Here is a 7,974-nt window from a genome sequence, read left to right on the forward strand (position 1 = left end):
AAGCATTAAAGTCTACCAAGCAGCCACTAGATACGATTAAGGTTCAATTAATTTATAGCTAGTGTTCCCCACAACATGACATACCCCCGTTATCAAGCAATACCCCAAATCCATCACCATAGGTGAGTATGCAAAATTTCATCTGTAGGGCTTACATGTAGCGTGTCCCTTGTGGTGCGTTTCTTAATGGTAATGAGACGCGAGCAAGGGGACCCCACATGGCTAACAGCGTGGATGATCAAGTCTGTAGTGTATTTGTACTTTTGTGATCATGTTTATAGACTTATAAGGGTTTGCTTTTTGGCTTGATTTTAAATATCCACAACCCCACTTAGGAATTGTGAATACCCAGATAAATAGATTGCATACAGACCCATGGTCTCCGGACCCGAAGCATCCCATCAATACAGGATTTAAGGTTATAAAACCATACGCCAATGAGGTGTAAAACACTAAACTAGCAGTTTAAGATTTATATCATAGGCTACACGGCATACTCTAACGTTAAAACTACCCAAGCATCATATGATAACGTATTCAAATTTTTAAAAACTCACGATACTTCCACTTTTTCATACCAAAATTTGAGGCTTGAGTATGGCCTAACCTTTCATTGCTTATTTTCCACGGTCAAAACGCTTTACCCACAAAAGATTTCCGTTTAACCGTTTTATCAAATTTGCCCTTTCATTTTCAAGGCTGAGCCTACAGACACATCCCAAGTTAAGTGCGTTTTCTTTTATTTATCTCATATTATTAGTAGTTTGAAAAAGCGATTTCCGATAAATATCATCATCTCCCACTTTAATGCAAAAGAAACTAAAAACAAGGGACATTTTTTTTAACATAAACAACGTACGAAAACAAAAAATAAGTGAAAACTTTTTATTTTTTAAATTTTTTTTCTACAACTAAGTAAAATAAATTCCCATCCCCACACTTAGAACGAAATCGTCCTCGATGAGAACAATGAAAAGAAATAAAATAAAAATAAAACGTAAAGCATAAAATTAAAACTTGAAAGAACAGAAATTAAAATAGAGAACGGGTTACTCCCCTGGTTTAGATGCAGATTCTTCATCAATTGTGTATGACTCGAACGAACGACCGTATAGCATTTCATTCGTGGCCGCAACCTCGGGTGAACCAGTTCCAAAACGCCATCAGAGCTACCATGCGCATAATAATACCTGTAAAAACTCAAACTCGCTCGCATGTAGCGGCGTACAAAACATAAAACGAAAACATAAAAAATAAACATATTTTTGTGTTTTTGATTTTTTTTTTTATTTTTGATTTTTTTTATTTTTATGTTTTCATAAATATAAATAAAAATAAAACAAATAAAAACAGATAATAAAGAGAATCATAATACAAACTCTACAACTCGGGCTGTCTCCCAAGTGATGCATTCATCACGCCTATTCCTCGGTGAATGAGTCAAGGTAGAACACCTCGACTGTCTGATCAGTTATCGGCTCTCCTATGTAGTGCTTCAATCTATGGCCGTTCACCTTAAACTTCCCGCTTCGATCTTGTATCTCAATCGTGCCATACGGGAAAACCTCAGTGACTGTGAACGGTCCCGACCATCGGGATTTCATCTTTCCCGGGAATAACCTCAACCGTGAGTTATACAGTAAAACCTATCCCCACACTTGAACTGCTTATTACCCTTCAATTTCCTGTCATGCAGTTCCTTCGTATGCTTCTTATAACGAAATGATTGTGCATATGCGTGATCCCGGAGCTCCTCTAATTCGTGTAATTGATGGAAACGATTACCCTCTGCGGCGGGTAAATCAAGATTAACCCTTTGAAGGGCCCATGAAGCGCGGTGTTCCAATTCAACAGGAAGATGACAGGCCTTCCCATAAATCATCCGAAATGGTGTGGAACCAGTCGGAGTCTTGTATGCTGTACGGAAGGCCCACAGAGCGTCATCTAATTTGTCGGACCAATCCCGACAATTTGAACCAACCTTTTTCTCGAGAATACGTTTGATTCCCCGATTACTCACTTCTACTTGCCTGCTAGTCTGTGGGTGGTAGGCGGTCGCAAGCCGATGGGTGACCCCATAACGCTTCAACGCCTTATCCATCTGCGAGTTGCAGAAGTGAGTACCTCGATCACTGATCAAGGCTTTCGGGACTTCAAAACGAGCAAATAGACTTTTTAGAAAATGGACTACCGCTCGGGCATCATTGGTGGGTAGAGCTTTGGCCTCAACCCACTTAGACACGTAATCGACGGCCACGAGTATGTATTTGTTTCCACGCGAAGATGGAAACGGTCCCATGAAATCAATACCCCAAATATCAAAAACCTCACAAACTTGAATGGCATTCTGGGGCATTTCGTTTCGCGAAGAAATGTTGCCGACACGCTGGCAACGATCACAACTCTTCACGAACAGATGTGCATCCTTAAAGATAGACGACCAGTAAAAACCAGAATCAAAGACTTTCTTTGCCGTAGAACTCACACCGTGGTGACCTCCAGTCGGTCCCACATGACAATGGCTCAAAATTTGCCATCCTTCATTGACATCTACACACCTTCTAATAAGCTTATCGACACCAATGTGGAAAAGATATGGATCGTCCCAAAGGTAAAATTTGATGTCAGCAAAGAATTTCTTCTTTTGCTGGTAAGGCATCTTTGGGATGTATCCGTCAGCGAGATAGTTCTCGAAATCAGCAAACCATGGAAAACCTTCCTCTTATGCAGTAACAAATATTAGAGTCTCCGTCGAAAAACGATCATCGATCCTAACTCCCGAATCTCCTAAATCAACTTCCTCTAGACGTGAAAGATGATCGGCCGCCACATTCTCGGCCCCCTTTTTATCACGGATCTCTATATCGAACTCTTGAAGCAACAGGATCCATCGGATAAGACGAGGCTTAGCATCCTGCTTGCTGAAAAGATACCTAATAGCGGCATGATCCGTATAAACAATCGTTTTGGACAAAACTAGATAGGACCTAAATTTGTCGAAAGCGAACACCACAGCTAAAAGCTCTTTTTCGATGGTGGTATAGCTTTCCTGTGCGCCATTTAAGGTCTGGCTCGCGTAGTAGATCGGGTGGAAGTGTTTATCCTTCCGTTGTCCAAGAACTGCTCCGACTGCGAAGTCGCTCGCGTCAGACATCAACTCGAATGGTAACGACCAGTCGGGAGCAACCATGATTGGGGCGTTAACGAGTTTGTCTTTTAGAAGATCAAACGCCTCGATACACTGTTCAGAAAAAACAAATGGAGCATCCTTCTCCAAAAGTTTGGTCATGGGTCTCGCGATTTTAGAAAAATCTTTGATAAACCGGCGGTAGAACCCGGCATGACCTAGAAAGCTACGAATTGATCTCACAGAAGTAGGCGGGGGAAGATTAGAAATGGTCTCGACCTTTGCCCGGTCAACCTATATCCCCGCACTTGAGATTCGATGACCTAGAACAATGCCCTCGCGAACCATGAAATGACATTTCTCCCAGTTAAGGACTAGGTTGGTGTCAACGCAGCAGGACATCATCCTCTCGAGATTTGATAAACAATGATCGAAGGAACTCCCAAATACGGAAAAATCGTCCATGAACACCTCCATGGAGTCCTCGATCATATCATGGAAAATGTCCACCATACACCTCTGGAATATGGCCGGAGCGTTACAAAGTCCTAACGGCATACGTTTGTAAGCAAACGTTCCATAAGGGCAGGTGAAAGTGGTTTTATCCTGGTCGTCGGGAGCTATCGGAACCTGGAAGTACCCGGAGAAACCATCTAGGAAGCAGTAGTACTGCTGACCTGCTAAACGCTCTAACATCTGACAATGAATGGGAGAAGAAAGTGGTCTTTCCTGGTGGCATCATTCAGTCGGCGATAGTCGATGCAGACTCGCCATCCCGTCACAGTCCTCGTGGGAATAAGCTCGTTCCTCTCGTTGGTGACGACAGTCATGCCACCCTTTTAGGAACCACTTGGACTGGACTCACCCAAGCACTATCAGAAATGGGGAAAATGATCCCCGCATCAAGGAGTTTAATGATATCCTTCTTTACGACCTCTTGCATTTTCGGATTAAGCCGCCGTTGCGGCTGGACGACAGTTTTGAAATTTTCCTCCATGAGGATTTTATGAGTGCAAAACGAAGGGTTGATACCCTTGATGTCGATAATCTTCCATGCAATAGCCTCCTTGTGCTCTCGTAGCACCCTCAACAACTTCTCCTTCTCGACTCGGTCAAAGCAAATGCAATGATAACCGGAAGCTTCCTCTCTTAATCTAAATATGCATACTCAAGGTGGGAAGGTAAATCCTTAAGCTCTAAGGAAGAAGGAGGACTCTCGACCGAAGGTCGGTCCATCGGTTCGTTTCGTACGATCTCAGCAGACACGCCAGATTCAGGGGTATGCGACTCGGTGTCGTCATTTAAGGACTGATTGGTTACGGCAACCATTTCAATCTCCGGAATCTCCCTATCGAGAATCTGGGTGTCGGAGGCAGATCCTTCACAAGTTTCGCAGAGAAACTCCCCGACATGCTCCATGATGGTATCAATGAAGCATAAGGAGTCATCAGCAGACTTGGGATGTTTCAGTGACTGTCGAACGTCAAAGGTGACGTTCTCATCCCCAAATCTTAAGATTAATTTACCCTCGCAGACATCGATCAATGCCTGTGCAGTGGCTAGGAATGGGCGGCCCAAGATGAGTGGGACACTATCGTCATCGTTCATGTCCAGGATGACAAAGTCCACCGGGAAGATGAACTTGTCGACCCGAACAAGCATGTTCTCGACCAACCCTCGGGGGTATTTCACAGAACGATCAGCAAGCTGGATACTCATACGGGTAGGCCTCGGTTCGCCTAGACCCAACTTGCGATACACGGAATACGGCATGAGATTAATACTGGCACCAAGATCTGCCAGCGCATGGACGACCGTATTATCACTCAAGATGCAGGGAATTGTGAAACTCCCAGGATCGGACATCTTTTCTAGTAACTTTCTCTGCAAGACTGCAGAGCAACCAGCACTCAGAGGATTGGAAGAGACTTCGGCTAACTTCTCTTTGTTCGAAAGAATATCCTTAAGAAACTTTGCGTATTTGGGCATTTGCGTAAGTGCCTCAAGGAAAGGAATATTAAGATGAAGTTGGTTTAGAAGATCAAGAAATTTGGAGTTCTGCTCCTCATCTCTATCTCTACGGACTCTCACGTGATATGGGAGTCTAGGTTTGTAGACTCTCGGTGGTGTGCTGTAATGGTTGGTTCTCGGCCTGTGCTGAACTTCCGGGGCTGTGCCTCTGATGCACCTTGGCTGGTGGAGACTACAACTGAATCTCCTCGTCTACCTGCTCCTCTACATCTACCGCAGGCTCGTTAACGAGTTCTCTTGTCGCCTCTTGAATCACGGGCTCGCTACGTGCCCCTGCACCGCTCCTTGTCGTCACAGCCTTCGCGAACGCCTTCGGATTTTGTTCAGTGTTACTTGGAAGTGTACCTGGCGACCACTCATTTAGACGACTTGCTATCTCTCCTATCTGACGCTCAAGATTTTGAATTGACGCTCCTTGATTTCTCATGAATGACTCGTGCTCCCGGAATTTCTCTTGAGTTTCTTTGTGACGGGAGTCCTCTCGAGTCATGAATTGCGACAACATCTGTGTCTGCTGTGCCATCATCTCCTCTAACGTGGGCTTCTTCTCCCCACTACTCGTTCCCTCACCGGAATCCTGGAATAGGCTCTGACGTTGCTGGAAGCCGGACTGATTTCTGTTCCTCCAGTTAGAATTTTGATTACCTCTCCACCCCGAATTATAAGAATTGAAAGAATGTTGATTTTGGTTTGGATTATTAACGAAGTCGACTGCCTCCTCCTGGAAACCTACGGGGCACTGAACAGTATCATGTCCCCCTCTACAGATCTTGCATAACTTACTTTTCACCTGCAAGTCCTTCACGAACTTTGCTAACGCTTCAACTTGTGCCGCAAGTGCGGTGCTCGTGTCGACCGAATGCATGTCGTGTGATAGGGAATCGACGTTTTTGGTACTCTTAACTGGTGGTCGCTGGTATCCACTCATGGCTAAATCGTTAAACAAGGCAATGCACTCATCCGTATCATTCGTTGTCAGTAGGTTACCTCCTGCAGCTGTGTCGAGCATACTCTGAGTTGCGTACGTCACTCCGTTGTAGAACTTCTCAACAACCGCCCAGTCTTGTAGGCCGTGGTTTGGACATAACGCAAGTAGATTTTTGAACCTTTCCCCCGCCTCGTAGAAGCTCTCGGTGTCCTCCATCTGGAAAGAATGAATTTGGTTACGCAAACGAGCGGCCTTAGCCGGAGGATCGTATTTTTCAAGAAATTGGGTCTGCATGGCAGCCCAAGTAGCTATGGATCCTTGTGGGAGGGACTCAAGCCACAGACTCGCATGATCAACGAGTGAGAACGGAAAGATTCGGAGTTTGATGGCGTCTTCGGATACGCCGGCAAGATGAAACGTGTCGCAAATTCGTGTGATGCGAGTGATATGAGCATGTGGGTTCTCATGGAGTAACCCGTGAAATTGAGCAGAATGAGCAATCGTGTTCAGAACATTAGATGGAATCTGCCAAGTCGTTTGAACTCCTATAGCTGGTGGAGCAATGCTGGATCTCGCGCCAGCATCGACCGGACGGGCCCGGTCTGCAACTGTCCTCCTCGGTGGTGGTTTCGTGTCGCCCATAATCCTATCCCTAATGACGGGTTCAGAAAAAGTAGGAGAAGAGAATGTATTACCGATGGATATAGATGAACTGGAAGACGGTTTTGTACGACGTCTCTTACAAAGCACTCTCTCTGGTTCGGGGAATCCTTCAATTTCTGGTGGTCCTAGAGATCGAGTACGTCGCATACAACTATTAAAATAAATAAAAGAAACTATAATTAGCTAAACTATTTTTAACTAACAAACAAAACAAATAAGAAAGACAAGTAGTAAACAAGGCAAGTCCTAACTCGACTCATTCTTAATACGCCTCAAACCGTGTCCCCGGCAACGGCGCCAAAAACTTGATGTGCGAAAATATATATAAATATATATATAAATAAAACACAAGTCGCAACTAAGCTTTTTCTTCCTTCTCCTTGCTGCTGCCGATTGCAATCTGCCTAGGGGGTTGGGTTGCTGAATTTTGGGATTTAGGGCTGTTCTATGGTAGAATATTAAGTTAATTAACTTAATATAATATCATGTAAGGCTTCTAACTTGTGGGCTTGGGTTGGGCCTTGAGTTGTAGTTTTGAAACTTGACCAAAAAGACCCCTAGAATCTTCCAACTTAACTCTTTTTTCACCATCTTTCTTAAACCTACAATTAACATTTAAACTTTGTAAATTATTGCACTTAACCCCCAATACTTTCATAAAATAAACAATTAAGCATAAAAACCATGATAAAATCATAAGGAAAGTAAGTGTGTTTTACAACACATCAGGGAGAGAAACTTTCTCTCTAGCAATGAGGGGAGGAAAATCCAAAATGAACAAAGGCCACATTTTGTGGAGAAAAAGTCAAACGCAGTCTCAACATGAATATACCGAACTAATGAGGGTGGGGGCTATTAGGCTCAAAGCTGAACGATCCATTAGAGTTGGGAGTTATGTTCAGAGCAGGATTGAGGAAGAATTGATCCACATCCTCGACAAAACCGATCTTGACGATCTGATCTTAAAAGAGTCACTAGGTTTGTTCTAAAAAAAATAATAACACACAACCGGGAGAAAAGAAGCTAACCATCGAAGACATCATAAGATTCCCGACAATCAGCAGAAGTTGTATTTACCGTCCCCATTCAGACAAAACCAACCCCAATTACCTTCTGATATATGCAACCCTTCACAAATGTGAAGATTTGAACGTGCTACAAGCTTATTTATCACATGTTACATGTTGACTAAGACTGTTCACATACGTACATCACAGGTACGACC

This window comes from Bidens hawaiensis, unplaced genomic scaffold, assembly GCF_021521415.1.
Source record: "Bidens hawaiensis isolate Kalapana, Puna unplaced genomic scaffold, B.hawaiensis_p1.1 tig00026879_1, whole genome shotgun sequence".
Classification (NCBI taxonomy): domain Eukaryota; kingdom Viridiplantae; phylum Streptophyta; class Magnoliopsida; order Asterales; family Asteraceae; genus Bidens; species Bidens hawaiensis.